General features: G+C 37.5%; 1 long non-coding RNA gene across 1 annotated transcript in view; it reads left to right on the top strand.

Annotated features, from left to right (window-relative positions):
• The first annotated feature begins 19,343 nt into the window (after window positions 1-19,343).
• LOC116277657 (uncharacterized) overlaps window positions 19,344-22,403 on the top strand; it is a 68,769-nt gene continuing 65,709 nt past the window's right edge. The window contains exon 1 of the long non-coding RNA XR_012075042.1: window positions 19,344-19,405. This is a non-coding gene — a long non-coding RNA (uncharacterized lncRNA). The remainder of the gene's footprint in view (window positions 19,406-22,403) is intronic.

Genomic DNA, 22,403 nt, shown 5'->3' with positions numbered 1-22,403 from the left:
TACAGTGAGGGTTAATATCAGCCCATAAACAACATCATGGTTTTATACTTTACCAACTTATTAAGATGAGTTAATTCCCAACGAATTACAAGGGCATATACTCTGCATCTTTAAATAATTAGTCTCCAAATACAGGGTAAGTTCTCTATGTAACACTGCTTATTGACACGTTTTTAGGCTCTGAGGATAAGGTGAATAAATAATTTTCATGATACTGTCATTTATATAAGTGAAAGAAGGACAGCAAATAATGAAAAGAATAAATAAATTTTAGATGGTCGTAAGTGCTGTAAAGAAAATAAAAGCAGGATATTGTGATAAAGAAAAAATATGTTTTGAGCAGGAGCTGAGGTTTTTTTTTTTAGATACATTGGTCAGAGAAGATCTCTGAAAAAGTGACATTTGAATGGTATTTGAGCAGAGACTTGAGTGATGATCAAAATCCAGCTTCCTGGAGGAAGATCATACCAAGCACAGGCATTAAAGTCTATAAAGTCTCTGAACAAGAATGTGCTTAACTTTTCAAATTGACAATAGAAAGCATAATTCAGTGCAAATGTAGAGAACAAAAGATAAAGCAGTACAATATTAAGCTGCAGAACTAATTAAAGAATATATCACCTATGACCTTTGAGCGTTCCAAGGAGTTTGGCTCATTCTAATTGCTGAAGGAAACCGTTTGGTATTTTTGATGAGAGATGAGGTGCTCTGAGTTACAATTTAAGAAACTTATTTTTAATAAACTACTCAGGGCCAGGAATTTTGTGTGAAGCTAGGGATGTGAAACATATATGGCTTGGACCCTCTCATCAAATAGTTGAGTCTATTAGTCTTTTACTGTCCTTCAAGTAGCCTCAGTGTTCTCCAGACCATATGTGAAACTACTGGCCCACATGGGGATCCCCTGCTTATGTACTTGGTTTCCTGGGATGGATCTTAAAGTCATGATTTTTAAGGTAACGTGATTCAGACTTTTTAATAGCAGTAATTTCTATCTATTATTGCCTTTTTACCAGGGGAACTCACAAAGCAATTTGTTTCATGGAAATTATTCATGATTATAGATTCAGAAAGACCAAAAGTTTTATCCTGCTATCAAACTATAATTTTAGTAGGCATTATTATTGATTATTGAGTAAAATAAATTCTAATATCTACTATTTCACTTATTCCAGTTTTAAAACAGCTGAATTATTTTTTTAAGCTAGAGGTATTTTCTGATGGACTGGTTAATTTTTACTGTAAAAGAATCCTTATGCTTCTACTTAAGTGCTGTGAAATGTCTCTCCCTTCTACGTTTTTAGTTTAAAAAATATTTACAAGTGACTCTTACTTTGCATAAGAGTCTCAGTCACAAAAGGCAAAAAAAAAATGCTGTATTAATATGCTTCATTTTTGGGGTCTTAGTTTCTTTTAGACAAAGATTTGCTTCATCACAAGAATTTAGAATTCCCTGCAAAGTACAGATATAATTCAAATTATATTACTGCTTGTGCTTGTGTTTTAATAATCAAGGAAGAGAATGAAAAAGATGCAGAAAAACTTCAGGATAATAACTGGATGTTTCCCCCGAAGCCATAGAATAACTGAAATTGTGGAGTGAATAAGTGATATTCATCATTTTCTTCCATTTGTAATTTTACATCAAGCAGAATATTTATGGAACCTCAAAGATAGCAGATATGAGATTTAAGGAAATAATATGTTAAATTTAGTTTCCCTTCTCCACTATCACATATCACTGCAGATCTATATAATCATTTAGTATCCAGCAATAACTCTTAAGAAAAATGTATTTGTTGTCTAAGGGTTAAACAAAAAGCAAGGTAAACAGACTACACTCTTCTAAGACTGTTGTGCTAAAAGATGGAAAGATTTCTAAATCCAGCAATGCCAGTTAGTCAAATTTAACATGCCTGCTTTGACTATAATTTTACATATAAATGCTTGAGTAGTATAGTGGTGAGAGAATGTGCCTTTCAGACTCCAACTACAGAGATCCTAACTGCCAATGGCCACAGCTGCTGGGATCTGAGGTCCATCTCTGCATTTGCAGTGAGGCCACTTCCAGTGGGCTTTCCCCTGCCAATGCCTGAACACCGGAGCTATATTAAAGCAGACATCTCTCTGGAAGACATGGTACTCCTCTGAAGGCAGACTGTGAATCAAGAATTTTCCAACAGCCCTGCCAAACCTCTCTCAACCTACCCAGTACTCTAGAATGCTTCCATCTATCTCCTTTCCCTTTCTCCTTCACTCAGGCTGACACTTGTACTGCAGTCTGATGGCTACCCCGATCTTCCCCAATCCCCTCCCCATATCCCTCACAGGCATTTCTCTTAGCAGAATCCTTGCATGTTTAATCCTATCTTTGTGTCTGCAGAGAAGAGTACTCAGGCTAAAATAAGTAGTTAGTATTTTAATATGATTTTACATATATGATCAATGTGATCATCGTTAAGAGTGCTGTGAGGAAGGCAAAAGAAGAATTATCATCATTTGACAGAGGGAAACGAGATGATTCAATGTGTTCTGAATTTTACATGCAATTCAAAAGTGACAAGTCATTGCTAAAAAAGCCAGTCTCAGCAATGTGTGACATCTTGTTCAGTCATTGACTATGTTTGACACGAATTAAATACAAAATTGAATGTTCAATTAAAAATGAATAAACTCACTGCCCCCAACTTTCTTTATATGGAGAGGAGTTTAAAGAAATGATCTATAGGCACTTCATTTATGAAATGGGATAACAATACAAAGAAAAATTACAAAAGAAGAAACAGTGTGATACTGCATATGGACATTAAGTCAATATTTTTCTTGTCAATTCTGTCCTATTTTCAGTAATTTCAATTACCTTTACTTATGAGCGGATGACCTATCATATCAATCAACACAGTAAGTTCTTTAGGAGAACTTGGTGGGGTTGTCACTGTTGGGAGTCCACTGGGGGATGCTATGGGGCGGGGCTTCACTGGGTCAGTGACTTCTGATAGGCTTTAGAGGAATTAGCACAAATCCACATGGTGGGTCAGGGAGAAATATACAAATAACATGTATGTGTACACGTTTCATATGTTAAAATATACTTAGTTTTATACTCTGCTCATTTTTAATGTAATATATGATGAGTATTTTTTCTGTAACCTTAAATGTTCATTGAAAATATTTTTTTTATCCTTTGTGAGAGACAGATGTTCAGGTTAGGTATCCTGATAAGATCACACTGTTAAATAATTATGTGTGTAATATACACGTAAGCATTATATTATTTTCACAAATTATTATTATTAGCTGTGGATGCCACTGCATTCATGTGGTTCTTCACAATGTCCAAGACACCCCAACCAGAGCAAATAAAGGATAAAGACAGCTGGGTTATTCAGCCACTTACGGGGCAAGATTTGTAGATCTATACCTGTTTGTTGTAATCACTTTTGAGAAAACATAGTCAAATTAACCACAGTGTTTCTTCTGTTGCATCATTCCTCTTTTGGAAGATGTTACAGTAGGTTCACTAATAAGATATTATTCTCCTTTTCTATTTAAATAACGTTTTAAAAGTTTACTTCATGGTATATGTTATTTGAGTCATAAGAGTTTGAGAGTAATGACTATCTCAATGAATTCATTTAGAACCAAATTAGCAATATGAAGAAACAGAAAATCCTGTTTGTCTCCAGCATACCTTGAGGACTGTATTTAAAAAAAAAAGTATAATGGGAAAATGTGTACATTTTCTGAGTCAGCTTTAGTTACCTTGTTTAGTCTGAGTTTTACCCACAAGGTGACTGTCATCCTTCAGTGTATAATTATGCTTCTTTGAGGCAGAAGCTTTGTGAGTTTATCTGGTTCTTTCAAGAGCTGGTTTACTTTTCAGGGTTCACACAGTGCTTCCCCCCATGACCATCTCAACAGTGGGTATTAGATGATAGCATTGTGAAGGTTACTGAAATGATTAGTGAGATGTCTTTCTCAGTATTAGGCTAACCGGAGCTCATGAGAAATATATAAGACCCGGGGTTGCAGCCAGAGGGAAGGCAGAAGAGGGGCTGGAAAAAGTAAAGGAAAAGGAGATGAAGGAAGAGAAAAGGGAGGGTAATTGGTGCACAACCCAATGTTGACAGCGACATGTTTCAGTGCTCTCGGTCTGTACAGTTGAGCAGTGTAGGTACAATTCTGCCCTTGAAACACAGTTCAAGTTACTGTGCGAATCTGTCCTCTCCCCTGTCAGATGTGTCACTGATTCTGAATTCTGTGGGCTGTTTAAGGCTGTCCTACACTGTTAGTTCAGGCCTGTCTTCTTCTGATTAATGAGGAGGAAATGACTAAGATTTTCTTCTTGAGTAAGTGATGCTGGAAGGACTCTTGCTGCAAGGACTGCTGTCACTCAGTGCCTCAGTATAGGCCCACTTTTCTCCAACTTTCTTTTTCCCATTTGAATTTGTGCTGTGAAATATTAACAATGCCTATACTTGTAGATATTAATTACTCCAATGTGACTGTAAGAGCTGAGCTAACCATTTAAAGATTTAGACAATGGCATAGCTTAGGAGAACTTAATTTGAATAATTTTCTCTGGAAAAAAAAATCAAGTGCTGTTTTATAGCGATTCTGTTTCTTGAAAATTGAGACTTTTCAGTAAGCTCATTACTAAAATGTCTTAGTTTAGTTTCTTACATCAGCTTTCAGAAAAATAAATCATTTGACATGGTAGAGAGAGCCAGGAGCTAAGAAACTTAGGTCTGGTCACCATAATGGTAATTAATTGCATGCCTTTAGGCCAGTTCTGACTCTTTGAGATATTACATTTTGGAGCTAGATTAGCTCATCTCCAGCTTTTAAATTTTAAAATTGTAAAATATTATTTCTTACACTTAAAGTTATTTTAAAATGTGGGCTGTTACCAGCTGGTAATATAAGAAGCATGACAAATTGAACAAAGTATCAAATAAGGAACTTAATACAAGTGATTTTTAGGTCCAGCTCTTTTGCCTACAAAATGGCAAATGAGTCATTTGAAAGTTTCGTCCTCACCTATAAAATGTAGGTAATATCAATTTCAGAACTTTGTTGCTAGAGTTGAAATAAGATGCTCTAGAGACAAACAAACAACACTCCATGAAGCAAAGCCTTCTGGAGCCGGAAGCTATTGATTGCTTTTCAGTAGAGGACTTACTGTATCTTAAAATCTCACATTTGAATCCCTCCTCCTATTATGTGAATCTCATTCTTTGTAAAATTATAAAGCACATCTGCAAGCACACATTTTTCTCCAAGAGTTAGAGTGTATGTTTACCTTACTGTTGGATGAGTTTTGCCTCTGTCTTTGATTTCCTAGAGGTGGATTATTTTTTCTATTATACTTTTACATATTCTGGCCTAATAATTTTAGTTGGTTTCCTAAGTATGTCTTCCACTGACTTACCTCCAAATTGCTCTCCTTGCTACTCCTATCTCTAATGCTCTCTTTTCCTTGGTCTACTCCCCCAGTTTTCCACATTGCAAAATTACACTGAGTTTTGAATTAATACCTACTTTTTCCTTGGTACCTTTAATCATTATCCCAGTTAATTGTGATATATGCCTCTTCAGACCCCAGTAACTTTTGAGGATTATATCTCTTCACAGCATATCATACTTAATATTGTATTTATTAGATTTTTAGAAGTATGTATCTAATACTACAATAGTATACTATTATATTTATATGTACATTTTACATACTACTACATATGTAATAGCATATTATTATACTCTTCTGAACCATGCTTTTAAGCTTTTTATTTTGAAACTGTTTTAGAATATCAGTAAGTTACAAAAATAGTAGGTAGTTCCCAGATAACACTCACCCATTTTCCCCTAATGTTCACATTTTGTATAATATAGTACAGTTATCAAAATGAATATATTGAATTGATATTGCAATATTAACTAAACTATAGAGTTGATTTAGATTTTACCATTATTTTCATTAATACACTTTTTTTTTCTTTTTCAGGACCCAATTCAGTATGCCACACTGCATTCAGTCATTATGTCTCTATTTATTCACTTACTTATGTACATCGGTATAGAATCATGAATATCTTACTCTATGAGTTATTATTCAACACCATTTTTATTCATTTTCACATTTAGCCATTGGAAAATCTTTCTTATTGTTACTGTGACCTTTGGACATGCCCAAATTCTATTTTTGAGTTCTTCCTTACATTTCCAAAACTGCAAGTGTTCCAGGCACATTTTGTGTTTTTTCTGGCCCAGCCTTGGAATCAATTCTTTTCTTAAGGAACCCCAATTCTTAGTATAGGATATTGATATTTAGAAACCAGGATCTGAGTGTTAGGTGTGCTCATTGCCACTCATATATCATTGCTTCTGTGCCCTCTCAGCAAACAAGCTGGGGAATACATGTATGTTACCTGCATCTACACACACATACATTTGTCCATGTATGCTTTATGTTTTTAAATATGCATATTTCAAAGTCACAAGTTCTTAGTAAGATCAGTGATTCCAATTCAATACCACCAGAGAGTTCATTTCTGCCTTCCCTCTTTCTTTATTTGTAACTCCTTTCTGCAATAAGAAGGAACCTGGGTCACATTGTATTTTCTTATTTAGCATATACGGAAAGCATTTTAGAATTGTTGCCCCTGATCCCTATGAGAAACAAATTTACTAACTAGAATATAATATTTGTGTAGAGTCCTTTTAGTCTTCAGTTTTATAGCAAAATACTGTTTTCTAAGGTACTTTGGTTAGCTTCTTATTTCCTGCTTCCTATGGTTTGGCTGTTATGGATGGTAACACAGTTAGACTTCATGTTAACAGTTTGTGTTTGGTTCCTCACCTATCATAGTTGATTTTTCAAAAGATAGTAAAATTCACTCATTGTGGTAAATCATCTGTGGGCTTTGACAAAAGCATAGAGTTCTATACCCATGACCACGGTCTTGATGAACAGCTGTAACATGCCAAAAATTCCCCCATGCCACCATCTGTAATCACCCCTCTTCTCATCTCAAACCCCGGCAACCACTGATCTGATTTCAGTCCATATAGTCTCAACTTTTCTAGAAATTAGTATCAATGGAATCATATAGCATGTAGCCTCTGAGTCTATCTTCTCTCACTTCTCAAAATGCGTTTAAGATTCACATCTGTTGCTGCATTCAACAGTTCATTCCTTTTTATTCTTGAGTAGTATTCCATTGTATGGACTTACCATACTTAGCTTCTCTGTTTATCAGGTTGTTTCCACTTTGGAGCCACTGTGAAAAAATAATCTGCTATAAACATTCGCATTTTTTGTGTTTACTTTTTATTTCTCTTTAGTAAATACCTCACAGTGAGATTGCCAAATCATAAGTATAGGTATAAGTTTTGAAGAAACTGGAGAATTATTGTTTATTTATTTATTTAACTTTCAACATTTTTTTATTGAGTTATAGTCATTTTACAATATTGTGTCAAATTCTAGTGTATAGCACAATTTTTCAGTTATACCTGAACATATATATATATTCATTGTCTAATTTTTTTTTGCTATGAGCTACCACAAGATCTTATATATATTTCCCTATGCTATACAGTATAATCTTATTTATTCTGCATTTTAAAATCCCAGTCTGTCCCTTCCCACCCCACTGCCCCCTTGGCAAACACAAGTTTGTGTTCTATGTCTATGAGTCTGTTTCTGTTTTGTATTTATGTTTTGTTTTGTTTTTTTAGATTCCTCATATGAATGATCTCATATGGTATTTTTCTTTCTCTTTCTGGCTTACTTCACTCCGAATGACATTCTCCAGGAACATCCATGTTGCTGCAAATGGCGTTACGTTGTCAGTTTGTGGCTGAATAGTATTCCATTGTATAAATATACCACAGTTTCTTTATTCACTTATCTGTTGATGGACATTTAGGCTGTTTCCATGTCTTGGCTATTGTCAATAGTGCTGCTATGAACTATTGTTGCAGGTGCAGGTGTCATTTTGAAGTAGGGTTCCTTCTGGATATATGCCCAGGAGCGGGATTCCTGGGTCATATGGTAAGTCTATTCCTAGTCTTTTGAGGAATCTCCATACCGATTTCCACAGTGGCTTTCCTTGATTCCCTCTCCCACTCTTAATGAGTTAAATGTCTTCTTCTACAATTTTGTGTTTATTCTTTTTGTAATTCATGGCAGTTATCTCCTTTCCAGTTACGAGTTTCTCATTTTTGTAGCATCCTGCTTCTTTTCTATTTAGAGTAGACCTGTCAATATTTCTTTTAGCATGGGTTTGGTGTTGCTGAACTCTTGAGTTTTTGCTTGTCTGTGAAGTTCTTTATCTCTCCTTCTAGTCTAAAAGATAGCCTTGCTGGATAGAGTATCCTAGGCCGCATCTTTTTTTCATTCAAGACTTTGACTATACATTGCCACTCCCTTCTGGCCTGTAGTGTTTGTGTAGAGAAATCAGCTTAGAGGCTTATGAGGGTTCCCTTGTAACTCACTCTTTGCTTTTCTCTTGCTGCCTTTAGGATCATTTCTTTCTCCTTGACTCTGGCCATCTTGATTGTGATATGTCTTGGTGTGGGTCTGTTTGGGTTCTTCCTGTTTGGGACCCTCTGAGCCTCCTGTACTTGGATATCTGATTCCTTCTTTAGGTTTGGGAAGTTTTCAGTTATGATTTCTTCAAATACCTTTTAAATCCCTTTTGTTCTTTCTTCCCCTTCTGGAACCCCTATTGTGTGTAGATTGGAATGCTTTATATATCCCATAGGTCCGTTATATTGTTTTCATTGTTTTTTATTTGTTTTTCTCTCAGCCGTTCTGATCGGGTGCTTTCTCTTGTCCTGTCTTCTAGGTCACTTATTCGTTCGTCTGCATTATCTAGCCTGCTTTGTACAGCCTTTAGGTCAACTCTCATCTCAGCAAATGAGTTTACTGATTCTAATTGGTTCTTCTTTATAGCTTCTGTTTCATTTTTGACATATTTTATATCTCTAAACACTATTTCTTTTAGTTCCTTCAGTACTTCGATCAGTCCTTTTTTGAAATCTTGATCTAGTAGGCCATCAATGTCTATTTCCTTGAATGTGCTTTCAGGGGATTTCTCTTGATCTTTTAATTGGGAGTGGTTCCTCTGCTTCTTCACATTGCTCATATCTCTCTGGCACTGTGGCTTAAGGAGTGTCAGTTATTTAGTTCTCCTGGAGATGGTGTGCTCTTAATGGTTTTATCAAGAGGTCTTTGTGTCTTCACCCTGTTTTGCGAACTCAGCTTGCTGTTTCCAGAGGCCCTCTGTCAGCACCCTCATCTGTGCTGCTCCCCGTGGCTGTTGGCTAGCAGATCATGCCCCCTGCCAACACTGGATCAGGTGCTGAGCTCTTACCCGGTGGGCAGGCAGGTCACTCCCCCTAACAATGCCGCAGTCAGATGCTGCACTCAGGTGAGGAAGGTGGGCAGATCGTGCCCCCTCCCAGCACTGTGGTCAGGTGCTGCATTCCTGCCAGGAAGGTGGTTGGCCACCTGCCCTCTCCCAGGGCCAGTCGCTCTGCTGCTCTGTGCAGCTGCCCACTCCACCTCAGATCAGCGCTCCAAAGGCGGGCTCGGGGACAACCATGGAATGGTCCCACCCCTGCTCCGTGCCAAATCTCAGCTCCTTGTTTGTCTTGGCGGTGTGAGTTCTCTGAGGTGCCAGGGCAGAAAGATCCTATCTGCCTTGGGCTGTAAACAAGTCTCAGTCCTGCCTAGGAGGTTGCAGAGCCCTCGGGTACAGATTCAGGTCTTGGCCCCGCCCCCACCCGAGTGCTCACGCAGGAGATGGTGGCTGTGGCTGAGTCCTGCCTCTCTTCTCTTGAGAAGTGCCAGTAATGGTGCTGCAGTTCTGAGGAGACAAAGCTATGGCGCCCCTCCCCCTAGGGCACACCAGCCAAGTTGCTTTGCTTTTTTCACAATTTATGGGGGACCAAGGTTGTTCTGCTCCATATCCCCTCCCAGCCACGGCGTGCAGCCCGCTGCAGTCCCCCAGGGAGGCAGCCACCCCAGTCCTCCGCCCAGCTCGGGTGTCTCATGTCTCGGGCTGGGTGTCAGAGGGACCCTCTGTGCCCATTTAACTTAGTTCTGTCAGTCAAGGGGTACTTGGGGCAGATCTGAGCCTGGAGGCTCCCCCTCTGTCCCGCTGGCCTCTCCGTTGAAGAGGGGAGACACAGAGACTGAGCACCAGTCCTCTTTTGCCGTTCCCCCCCCCCCCTTGGGATCAGTCCCGCACTGTTTTGCTTTTTCTTCTTTCTGTTTTCCTGTTCTGCTACCAGATTTTTGGTGTCTTTGTCTTTTGAAGAGGGTGATGTTCTGTCGGAGTTCGGCAGGTGCTCTGGTTGGCTGAGTAGGTCCATAGATGTGAGTTTTGGTGTATTTGTGGGAGAGGGTGAGCTACCAGTGTCCTTCTACTCTGCCATCTTGCTTCCTGTCCTGGAGAATTATTTTTCAAAGTGGCTGTACGATTCTGTGTTCTGACCAGCAATGCATGAATTCTAGGTGCTCCACATTCTTGCCAGCTTTTGATTTTTTAATTTTCTTTGATATTAGTAATTATAATTAATGCACAGTGTTATCGTGCTGTGGCTTCAATTTGCATTTCTCCAACTAACGAAATTCAGCATTTTTTCATATGCTTCTTTTCCATGTTGTATATCTTCTGTGGTAAAATGTCTGTTTAGATATTTTCCCCATTTTTAATATTTTTTTCTTATTTTAGTCTTATTTTTCTGTTGTTATAAGAATTCTTTATATAATCTGGATCCAAGTTTCTTGTAAGAAATGTGATTTGTAAATGTCTTTTCCTGGTCTGTGGCTAGTCCTTTCATTATCTTAACCATGAATTATGCATGCAGGAAAGCTGGTGAGATGACACTCCTAAATCCTGCTGAAGTAGGGCATGCATGGGATGAGAGAATGTGTTGCAAAATCCCCAGTTACAGGTGTGTGGGTGTGTGTGTATGTTTATGGCAGGAGAATGGTTCTCTAAAGAAACCACAAAAGTGCTCCACCAAAGAAAAAGGTCAATTATAAAATCAGCAAGATCAGGCTTCAGACAGTAGCTGTAAAGTGAGAGTTGTCCAGGTAGTCTCTCTTCCCTCCTGACCCTTCAGCCCATGTGCCTGAATGGGGAAAGATATAAGGAAAAGAGATGACCCAACCTTAATCCCTTACCAGGGAACATGCAGTGCACCAGCAGCCTTTCCTGGAGTTAAAATAACTTCATATTAAGGGAGAAGAGATGGCTATTAGATGGGACTGAACATCTAAGTGTTGAATCATAAGTTTGCTTTTTTCTGTAAGTTACCATAGAAGTATTTACAGTGTGTGCATGATTTGAAAATTAGCAAAACCCTCTAAGTTTCAAGTAGGAAAGGGGGAATAAATTAATAAATTTTAGAGACAGTGGAAGGCATTGTGTTGCTTTGTAAATATAGGTTATGATTCCTATATGTTCAATGTAACTGATGTAATTTCTGTAAAGAATATCACATTCCTTTTTATGTGTTACTTTATAAGGATGTGTCATAATTGATTTTACTCCTACTCTGTGGGCATTTAGATTATTTGCTACAAATAATTCTAAATAATTCTCCTCCTGTATTTGTCATTTTGAAGGAGACTACATGCAGGAAATATTCTTAGGTATGGAATTGTTGAGGTAGGCATTGCCAAAATTCTCTCTCAAATTTTGTTGCAATTTGCATTTCTATCATTAGTGTGCCCACTTTGCTGTATCTTAGAATGAACAATTTTTGTCAGTCTGATAAGTTTCTTAAAGGCAATTTTATAATTTCAGTTAACATCACTCTCATTCTGAGAGAATAGAAATTTTTTTATTTAACAGTTAAATTTTCCTGTGAAATATCTTCTGAATATTCTCTTTGCATACCTTCCTGATAGTCTTATTCTTACTAGTTTTTAGTAGCTATTTATATGTTAGAGAACTTAGTTCTCTGAGGCATTAGTGGCAATTATTTCCCTTTATGATATTTGTAATTTGATTATGATTATGTGCTTTTTTTTTTAGTTTTTATATAATTGAATTTATCAGTCTGTTATGTATAATGGCTCTGGATTCTGCTATAATTAGAAAAACTTCTTTCCTCTAATATGTATGTATGTATCTGTGCATTTATTTGAAAACATATAAGTATATATTGCATACGTTTGTCTAATATTTTAATGTTTTTATTGTTTACATTTAAATTTTAGATTCATTTATAATCTGTGTTGCATGGCAAGAAATATATCTGCCTTTAATTTTTTCAACTATCTGGATTTTTTTTTTCCCCAAACTATTTCACATGTTGATTTTAAATGAACTTAATTTTGAATTCATTTATCATATATTACATTCCTAAATACATTTAAGTAACTTCTAGACTTCTTTGTCTACTCTTCAGTCTATATCTTTATGTATTATTATTGTACTATTATCAATTACTATTTAGTTTATAATATAAAAATTCATTTGTACATATAATTTTTAAAGAAAAATCTGGTAAAATTAGTACAGCATTTTGATCATATCAGTTACTCTTATTTTTTGGAATTTCACAGATAGTTCTTACTTCTCCACAGTAAGATTTGGGCTATTAAAGTCAGGAAGTGAGACTTAAGACATTTTTATTTAATGCAATGAATAGCACAGTGCCCAATGCCTAAAACAATGTAAGTGAATCATAGAATATTTGCTGAATTAAATTGCAATTACTTTAAAATTATAGCACCACAAAACTGGTCTTTCCTCTAGAAAATTAGATATGGGATGCCGATTTGAAATTTTCTGTGCAGATAACACACAACTGCCAGACAAGAAAGAAGTGAAGGCATGAAATAACAGAAGCCCACAGGACTTGTGGTAGTTTTGATGATGGGAAGGGCAATGACAGCATTTCTGGATAAGTATGTTAGTTGTATTAATATCATAGTTTGAAACTCACATAACTCCTTACTAGTAAACTAACCATGAGCATTGTATCCTGTTAGATCACTTGTCAAGGATAGACTCTAGAAGAGATTCATTGATCAGCTGAATATGCAAACATTTCTCCTTATCCTGATAACAGGACTCTCATTTACTTTCAGGAATCCTGTTTTCCATCTTCCATTTGCATGGTTCCCTTGGACCTGATCTAAACCCTCGCTCCAGAGTTGGGTATAAAATCTGGGCTTGTTAATCAGATCCTTACCCCCTGTCCACAGTGGATGGTACTCAATTCAAGGCAGGCTGGTCAGAAGTACTCATTTCAAGTACTTCTGGTGAAACTAAAGAGGAGAGAAATACTTGTCTGTCACACACACACACTGTGAGAATGTAGGACTGGAGGGCTGGGGGTCCATCATGTTGCAGGATGTTGTCTGAAAATGAAAGTAAAGCACAAAGAAGGATAAATCAGCCCAGTGGGAGAGGTTACTGCTCCAGATGTCATCATTTGAACCCCTGGATCCAGCTTTGAGTTTTCATTTATGTATGCCAGTAATGTCCATCAAAAAAGACTCAAGCTTGTACGACTTGAATTTTTTTCATTTGCAACTGAACACCTTGACCAATACACACTATTCTTAGGATCATGTTTGAAATAGTTCTTGAGCTATTTTGTTCATTCAGGTTTGTGTGTTTGTGTGCATGTGTGTTTGTTTTCTTTATGAAACAGATTGTATTTTTTTCCTAAGTACTCAATAGAGTACTCTGAACATCCTGGCAATGATGTTGGCTCTGATGGAGTTACACAAGATACTTGCCTACATCACTTATTTTAAGAAATTTGTATAGGTTTTCCCTTTTTCCCCCAGAGATTTACATAAACTTTTCATATCCCTTATAGGAATTTGATGAAACATAAAGCTGACAATTCACACCTTAAAATTCAACACTGTGAAACTTATCTTTTTTTAGAGTCAATTCTCCAGTTGGGTGCAGAAGAATCTTAAAATATTTAAAAACTTGTTAAAGTCTCCAGAAAAATATATATAGCAGCAGCATTCAGGAAAGTATAGAGAGGAGTAGATAAATTTTCAATCTTATGTATAGAAACCATTCCCACTACCCTTGGCCCATTGGTTGATCTTTCATGCATGGCAACATGAGGAAGGACTAGGGAATAAAAAAAAAAAAACGGAAATAGAAGTGAAACTGTACCAGAGATGCTGGCAAAAGAACAGTGTTTGGTGTCTTAAAATCTGACAGCAGTTTAGAGCAATACCACATGACTTATGATGGTAGTATGTGTTTTCCATGTGCTGGTGGTCAGAGATTTCTCAAATTTGTTCAACTACATTTACTACTGAGGACTAGTTGTGCTAGACTGTTACTGCAATGTCCAGGAGACATGTGACTTGTAGGCTGCATAAAAGAATAGAAAAAAAAGAAAACAATGGGGCATTTACTGATTTCCAAAATGGCATGCAAGATATGCAACTGGGAACATGTGTTAAAAACATTATATTTGTTCTTACTTCTGAATCATAAAATACTGCTTTCCTATGACCCTGCCTTGGTGCTTTTGCTCTCTAGGCAACCTTTTATTCAGTCCCTGTGACAAAGGTACAGACGACATCTGCCATGTTCTTTGAACCAGTAAAAACAGTCATTTGAAGAAAAAAGGAAATGAAAAATAATGAGCAAGGATGATTGTTTTTTTTCCATTATCTTTTGTTTAAAATTTTATTTCCCTTGGTCTCAGGTGCATTGTTTGCACTATGAAGTAATTCATTCTATGTCATCAAGTGATAACTGTGCACCTGCCAACTATCATAGCGAAGACAGAGAAGACCCACACCCCACATTAACTGTTCTCTGACAGATAACCACATCAAATCTTTATTTTATCTTGGACCTGTTTCAGCAAAGAAGCAGTGATTGTGTGGTTCTGTTTGTGAAAAGTCTGCATTTGTATGCTTTAGGGTTTTTGTATGTGCTATTTATATCTTGAAAGCTTACATAGGTAAATTTATATTACAAGTTAAAGATTCCTTGAAAAGTCAGTGTCTTCACAGGATGCTCTGTAGACTGTTAATTTTCACTCTTTAATATATTGTATTGTGCTTATGGAGATTTAAAGGATAAAAGTATCATAAGTGAGAAAATTACAACATTGAAAGTAGGATACCTTTATAATTATTAGTGAGACAGTTTTTCTGTTTTAATTTCTTATGCTACCTAGATTGGGAGCCCTTTCATAATGAAGGCATATAGGAGTAATTTGGGATTACACGGGAAATGAATAAAGAAGAAGAGCTCCTTTCTATTTAAAGCATTAGAGCATTCTGTCCACTGGAGTTTCCTCCCTGGTCCATATTATGATCCTGAGAAAGTGTCCCAGGAAAAGGTGTGGTCACGAGAAAAAGTCCTCCTTGTTTACAGAAGTGCACGTGCACTTGTCTCATTTCCTCAGGTCACCCAATTTTCAGTTATTACTCACTTTCATAAAGTTCATGAAGACTTTCAAAATATTCCAGCCGTGGAAGAGAAAAATGATCTTGACTAAACTAGGAGAAGATCCACCCTCTATGAGTAATCTCTTTAATAAGGTTTCTTCATTCTGCAGGCACAGTGACTAATACTGAATCCACAGATTTATCTATATGCCAAATGGGAATACAAGGGACATAGGAGAAAGACTTATTTTTTTTCCTGAGGAGATACTTTCTTTAGTCTGCTACCAGCAAGCAAAGAAGAGAATGCAACTGAATCATGATCATTTTGGAAGCTCCAAACAAATGCAAACAAACAAAAACCAAAGCAACTATAATTTCTTTTATGAATGCGTAGAATAATTTACAGGTAACGGGGAAAATTTCTTTTTAACCAAGATAAAATTTGAAAAACTGTTAAAGGATTATGTTTATCTTAAGTAATTATAGAAGATGAGTACAGGTTATGCAAAGAAAAAGATTTTGACTTAGCATTATCTGAAGATTTTTAGCAGGATTGCTCAATGTAAAAAGTAAGTTTCTTGATAGAATTTTTCAAATGTTAGATGGATCAGTCTTCAGAGAAATGCTCCATGAATTCTTACGTGAAATGAGTTGTCTCCTTTAAAAATAAAAGTGCAAATTTCTAATGTTTATTGCATCCCTGCCATGTCCAAAAATATCATTTAATCAGTTTGTGTAAGTTACCTCAGGCATCCTCCCAACTCCTAGATGTGGTAAGGAATGTACTGAAGAAGAGAAAGAATAGAGATTGGGCAGAGGGGGGTGTTGGGTTCTGCACTGTCACCACAACACCTGAGCCAACTCTGTGGACTCAAGGTGAGATGGCCCTTTAGATATTCCTGATTTGAGGGAGGGGGCAGCATCCATCATTATTATTCCCATGTGGATCACTGGTAAATGGCTATCTCAAGAATGACGCTCGGGGTGGTAGCTTCATTCAGCTCAGGTGACTCTCAGTGGAGCTTGATGACTAGCACCTGAGTGAATTTATCCCTCAGTCATGAAAGGAGCATCTGACCTTGGTTCACAGGATCCATGACACTAGCCCAGTAGCTTAATGGTCCACCAAAGTATTGCTAGTCACGTCCCTTCCACGGACTATCTTAAAGTACATTTCTTCAGCTCCCCTTAGTTAAAAGAAACCCCCTTAAATTAACACTATATGTTATTGCTGGCTCATTCTTTTTGGTGACATTTCAGGCTGTGTACAGTGAGTATCATAGCCTGAGGAGACCTGGTTAAATTTCATCGTTTAGCTGAGTCTCCTGCCACAGGTTCACTTAACAAATATCTATCAACTCTAAGTGCCAAGTATTTTTCTAGGCACTAGAAATAGTGGGGTTGGGGGGAATCACGGACCGTACATCAGTGGTATTTCTTCAGTGACTGAGTGACAGGATGGGGAAATAAATAACACCTCTACTTTTTTTCATACTTAGTATGAACCAAGCACAGTTTTGAATTTTTTGCATACATTAATGCTTTTAACTCTTGTAACATTGCTGTGTGACAGGCACTACTAAAATTTAAGAAGCTGGCACCAGAAGGTTATAGAACTTCTGGGAACCACTCAGGAAACATGTTGCATTAGGCATTCAGACTCTTAAGTGTTTTCCTCCGAAGTCTATTCTCTGATCCACACATAACTAATTGTGACCAGTTATGCTTCATTGTGCTTATGAAGGCTTTTGGAAGATGTCTGGGGCTGAGTCCCTCATCCAGAGATGAAAACAAGTGATTTACCAGGCATTATAAAATAATTACTAAAAAAGGAATCCACAGAGTTTTGACTTTTTTTCACAGTATCTGAATAGCTTTATGTAGTTTAACCCATTTATATTAATCATTTATCTCTAAAAATATTTGGGTGTGATATTTCAGGAAATACTCTGGTTGCCTCATCTGACACACATGATTGTCTTTTGGTGCTAGGATCTGAGACAGCACAGACACCCCAAAACTGAGGTCACCTTAGCATGATGCTGCATTAGGGTGAGGAAGTCCTCCTGATTCTTCATGTCTGGCGTTTCCTCAGTGTTGGCACTGACGACCCACGTCCTGGGAACTTCCTCAGTCCGGAGCAAACGAGAATGGTTTCATACTCTCTGCTCTACCTTCATTCTTGTTGCTGGTTTTATTGCCCCCTCCATCACGGGGAAGATATTTAAGTCCAGTTGATTGACTTCAAGTAGAAAATGGAGGGGAAGAAGGGATACACTGAGAACTGTCCATTTGGACATCCTTCAGGAAGAGGGGTTGAGAGTGAGGAGGAGGAGGACTTTGGGACCCCCAGGTCCTACACTACAGGCTTTGTGCGCTCCCTGCGGGAGTGTTGGCTGGAGCCCAGCTGAGTGCACTCCTGCACCCAGGAATTTCTAGAAATGGCCCGTAGCACTTCCTGCTTCCCCACATTTCTCACGCCTCAGTCTTCTAGACTCAAAAAAAAAAAAAAAAACAAATACAACTTAATGATTTTTTTTTTCCATTTCTGCCTCCTTACTAAGCATCAGTAGTTAGGATTATGCCTGCCTTTAATAGTTGGTCAGAAGTTTTCAGAAAAATAGTTCAGATCATGGGATTTTATAAGCCCTGTTTTATTGTAACTTGCTATATTCAAAATAAAGCAAAAAAAAGATGCATTTATTTAAGCTGTGTGATGTCAAAAATGATTTAATGATTTTAATACCTTATTAAAAAATCAAAATATATTAGGAAACATTCTTGTCAACATAATAGGAATTTTTGTTAAAGAATGTTGAAAGGAGTGTTTCAAGCCAAAAATCAATAAAAACATAGGGAAGATGAAAGATGACTAATGAGAAAACCAAGCCCTTTACACTTTGATGAATGCCGTTCGAATGTGTCAAAACTTGCAATGTATTACCAAATAAAAAAGAGTATGGAACATAAAGAAAATCTAATTAGGGAAAAAACATACAACAATACAGTCTACTTGAAAATGGCTGGTGAGATAATTACACTGAACAGTCAAAGAAGAGCGAAGTTCTGAAGTTTATACTTGTTTGTATCAGTGATCTAAGGAAAGTGGGGACTCAGATACCAGAATTAGGTACACATTAGAATGTCTTTATTTTAATTTATGTTAAAGAGTAACAGAAGTTCTGCTCTCCTGATAATTTCTCTTAAGCTATTATACATGGTTATATTTACTAACTGATGATTTACATATCTTAGAGGATAAATGAGTTCAAATACATGTATTTAGCATTGTTCTTTCATTATACTTACAGACCAATTGCAGTTGGATGCAGAAGTTATGGGAAATCTGAATGCCTTCCTTACACTAAATCGTTAGAAACACTGTTTTTCTTTTATCATATATTATCATATTATTGTCCCACATACAAACAAAATTGTACCTTGGGGTTCTCCTCTCTGGTTGCTTCCAAAAAGGTATAAACTTTGGCATACACACAATATTCCAGACCGTCAGGATGACTGTGATATTTTTAATCTTAGATTCTTGATTTTTGGATTCTGGGTCAGCGTAACCTATTTTTCGAGTTTGGCCAGAGTTCTGTTCAAGTTCCTTCTGCCAGTGAGGCTTCAATCTCACTGAAGTCTAAGCAAACTATTGAGAGTGTGCTCTGATTTCTTTTTGTCACCTGTAGTAAAATGTGAGAGGAAGGAGATACATGGAGGAAAGAACTGTTAAGCAAAAGAACTGAGACATGACAATTTGGAGAATTCTCAGGTTATCTAGATTGTAAAGCATGAAAAAATTAATTTATTATTAGACAAGGATGGAGAGAGTCAGATCTGTGGCTAGACAATCGTTTTATAATGCCTCAGGAGGATTAGAAGTTCAGAGTGTTCAGTCACACAAAGGGCTTTGTGAGATTAGATGTGTAACATACAGATCCTCTCAGCCATCTCAGCAGAAGCTAGGAACACATACAAGATTACCCAGGAAAGGTCTGTGGGAGAAGTTTTGGTCTAACATAGTGAGTTCATGTGAGATACGTGGGAGACACACAAGATATTTGAAATGTTTATAGAAGAAGAAAATACTGCCAACTTGTACTAAAAGGGACAGAGAGAAGACGAAATGAAAGAAGTTTGTCAGGCTGTCAAAATTCTGTGGGTAGGAAACAGGATGATAAAATCACTAAATTTCAAACACATTCTCCCCTTCATGAAAAGGAATAATGACTCTAAGAACAGAACTGTGAGCCCAGTAGGTGGAACCTTCAACAGAAAAGAATTATTCCCAGGCCTTGAAACCTAATACTGTTTTCCTAGCTGGACTTTGAAATTGCTTAAGACAAGTGACTCCTTTTTTCTTTTTGTTTTCTTCCTTTTTGACTGGAAATCTCTGTAACTGTTAACCCATTCCTATACCACCATTCTATTTGGGGAGCAGGTAACTTGTTTACGAGACTCACAGGTCCACAAGCGGGGAGAAATTTTTCTTTAAGAATGGATTATACCCATACTCCTATCTATGCCTAATTTAGTTGAATTAAGTAGTAACATCTGGGACTTTTGATATGAGGTTTAAAACTTGAGCTGATGCTCTAATTGGTTAAGTCTTCTGGTGTCCGTGGGTGGGATGAGTGTGTTTGCACATGGGACGGATGTGAATCTTTTTGGTGTCAGATGGTGGGTTGCTGCAGACGCAATAACGGCCCCATAATATGTCCCTGCCTTACGCGGCGTTCACAGGTTCTGCTGGTTAACATGGCAAAGGGGGGTTAAGTTCGCAAATGGAATTAAGACTGCTAATAAATTTATATTAAAATGAAGAGATTATCCTGGATTAAAATGAGGAGGGGGAGGAAGGAGTGTCAGTCATCAGAGTGATGCAATGTAAGAGAGATTCTACATTTATTGCTGGCTTTGAAGATATAAAGAGGCCATAAACTAAGGAAGGCAGGGGATTGGATTCTTCGCAAAGCCTTCAGGAGGAATGTGTATTTACCTATGACTTCAATTTTGGCTGAGACACCTATTTTGCACTTCTGAACTCCAGGACTATAAGAAAATGTATGTCATTTAAGCCATCAAGTTTGTGGTAATTTGTTACAGCAGTGATAGGAAACTAGTGCATGCCCTTCCGACAGTGCTCGGGTTTTGTTTGTTTGTTTTTAATTTTCATCAGTTAAATAGTTGCGCCAGTGAGAGGATTCACCAGAGATCCTCACTCTGCCGTTTTAGAAGCCCCTCTCTTGAAATGTATGTCTTCGTGTTTGAAAGCTACTGTTTGCTGATAAAGAGGTCTAAATAAACAGTTACCCCTGCCCTGGCACTTTAACGTGCCGTTCCGTTGCCTGGCAAATCCTTACATTTCTTATTGTTATTGCAAACAGTCTACTATAATTCTGATTTTCCTTCTCTGGTGCTTTAAATATATGTTCTTTATCTTTGGCTCTCGAAAGTTTGATAGAAATGTGCTTAGGTGGGGGCGGTGAGGGTGTGCGCACGTGTGTGCTGTGTTTATACTTTTGCTGTTTGCTGAGCTACTAGGATTTGTAGTTGGGAGTCTTCAAACAGTTCTTATGCTTTATTCTATTTGCCTTTTACTCCTGGGACTTTATTTTCAAATATATTAGATTGTATCTTGGAACTCATTTTATTTTTCACTTTGTTTTACCTCCTTGTGCTTCTCTGTGTGTTCTTTCTATTGACCTATTTTCACGCTCAGTGATTCTTTACTATGTTGAGTTTATTGATGTGCCCATCAAAGGTGGTACACACTTCTATCACCAAGTTTTTCCCTTTGATTATTTCTTATGTTTCTCTTGCCCCATCTATCTATGCATGTTGCCTGCCTTTTGCTCCACAGACTTTTATGTATTAATCATTAATCAATAAAAAGAATATAGAGTGATTTAAAATTCTCTGTCTGATAGTGCCAATATCTGGGTCTTATGAGGCTCGTTCTATTAGTCCCTGAACAGTGTGCTGTGTTTTGCTTGTATTTTGTATTTCTTGTGGTTTCGAGTTGACCACCAGACATCTTGAATAGGAGCACGGAGACTGAGGTATAGAGACCTGGAAATGTGAAACTTCTTTTCTTGCCAAGTTGAGGTTTTCTAGTCAGAAGGTGAGCCACGTTGTTGTTGTTACGGTTACCCTTATTGTACCACCAACTTCAAATTTTTCTACCTTTGCCTTTTGTTTAGTGTGAAGACTGGTTTTCTGGAAGATTTCATCAGTGTCTGCTCCGTTCTCTGCTTTAGGTCTTCTCTTTGCACTTGTGTGTTAGATGTTTCTTCACAGCATCACCCCTCTCCACATAGTAGACTGCTGTTATCTGTCATGCAGCTCTTGACGATCTGGGAGAGGGAGTGAAAGGCACGGACATTCCCTGGTGTTTGGGGTCAGCCTTGGTCTTAGGCGGACAGTGTGCGGCCAGTCTCAAGGATGTGAGGATCTCCTCCTCAGTGATCCTGCTCTTTCCCTAGTGGATATTCTCTAATACCACGAGTCCTGAGTGTTTTGTCCCCTTCCGCATAAGTAGAGGTGAGTTTTTATTTCCTACTCCTAGATGCAGGGGTCTTCCACCGATATCCTGAGAGCAATTTATTTTACTACTTTACACCAGGGGCTTAAACTTTTGTTCTAAAGGGACAACAGGGGAGGCTTTGAGTGGGGCTTTATGCCCTTCCTGCATGAAAGTCCCGTCCCCTTGACACACATCATCAGGGGCTCTCCTGTCTCTTACTTTGACTAATTTTTCTCATGATCACCTCTTGAGAAAATACTGCAGATGGTCATAAATTACCTTTATGGCTTTCAGCTCCTGGAAGCTCTGGCCTCTCATACTAGCCCATACTCATTATTTAGCAATTGGTTTAAGTTTTAGCTGGATTCTTCTTTCTTGCCCTTCAGCTTCTACATCTGCCCCAGGTAACTAAGTGCTCTGTCCTCTCTCTCTTTGGAAGATCCTATCTTTCCACAGATTTTTGGT

This window comes from Vicugna pacos, chromosome 1 (genome assembly GCF_048564905.1).
Source record: "Vicugna pacos chromosome 1, VicPac4, whole genome shotgun sequence".
NCBI lineage: Eukaryota > Metazoa > Chordata > Mammalia > Artiodactyla > Camelidae > Vicugna > Vicugna pacos.
Note: the sequence above shows the minus strand (reverse complement) of the source record. Positions and strands in the feature narration are given on the sequence as shown.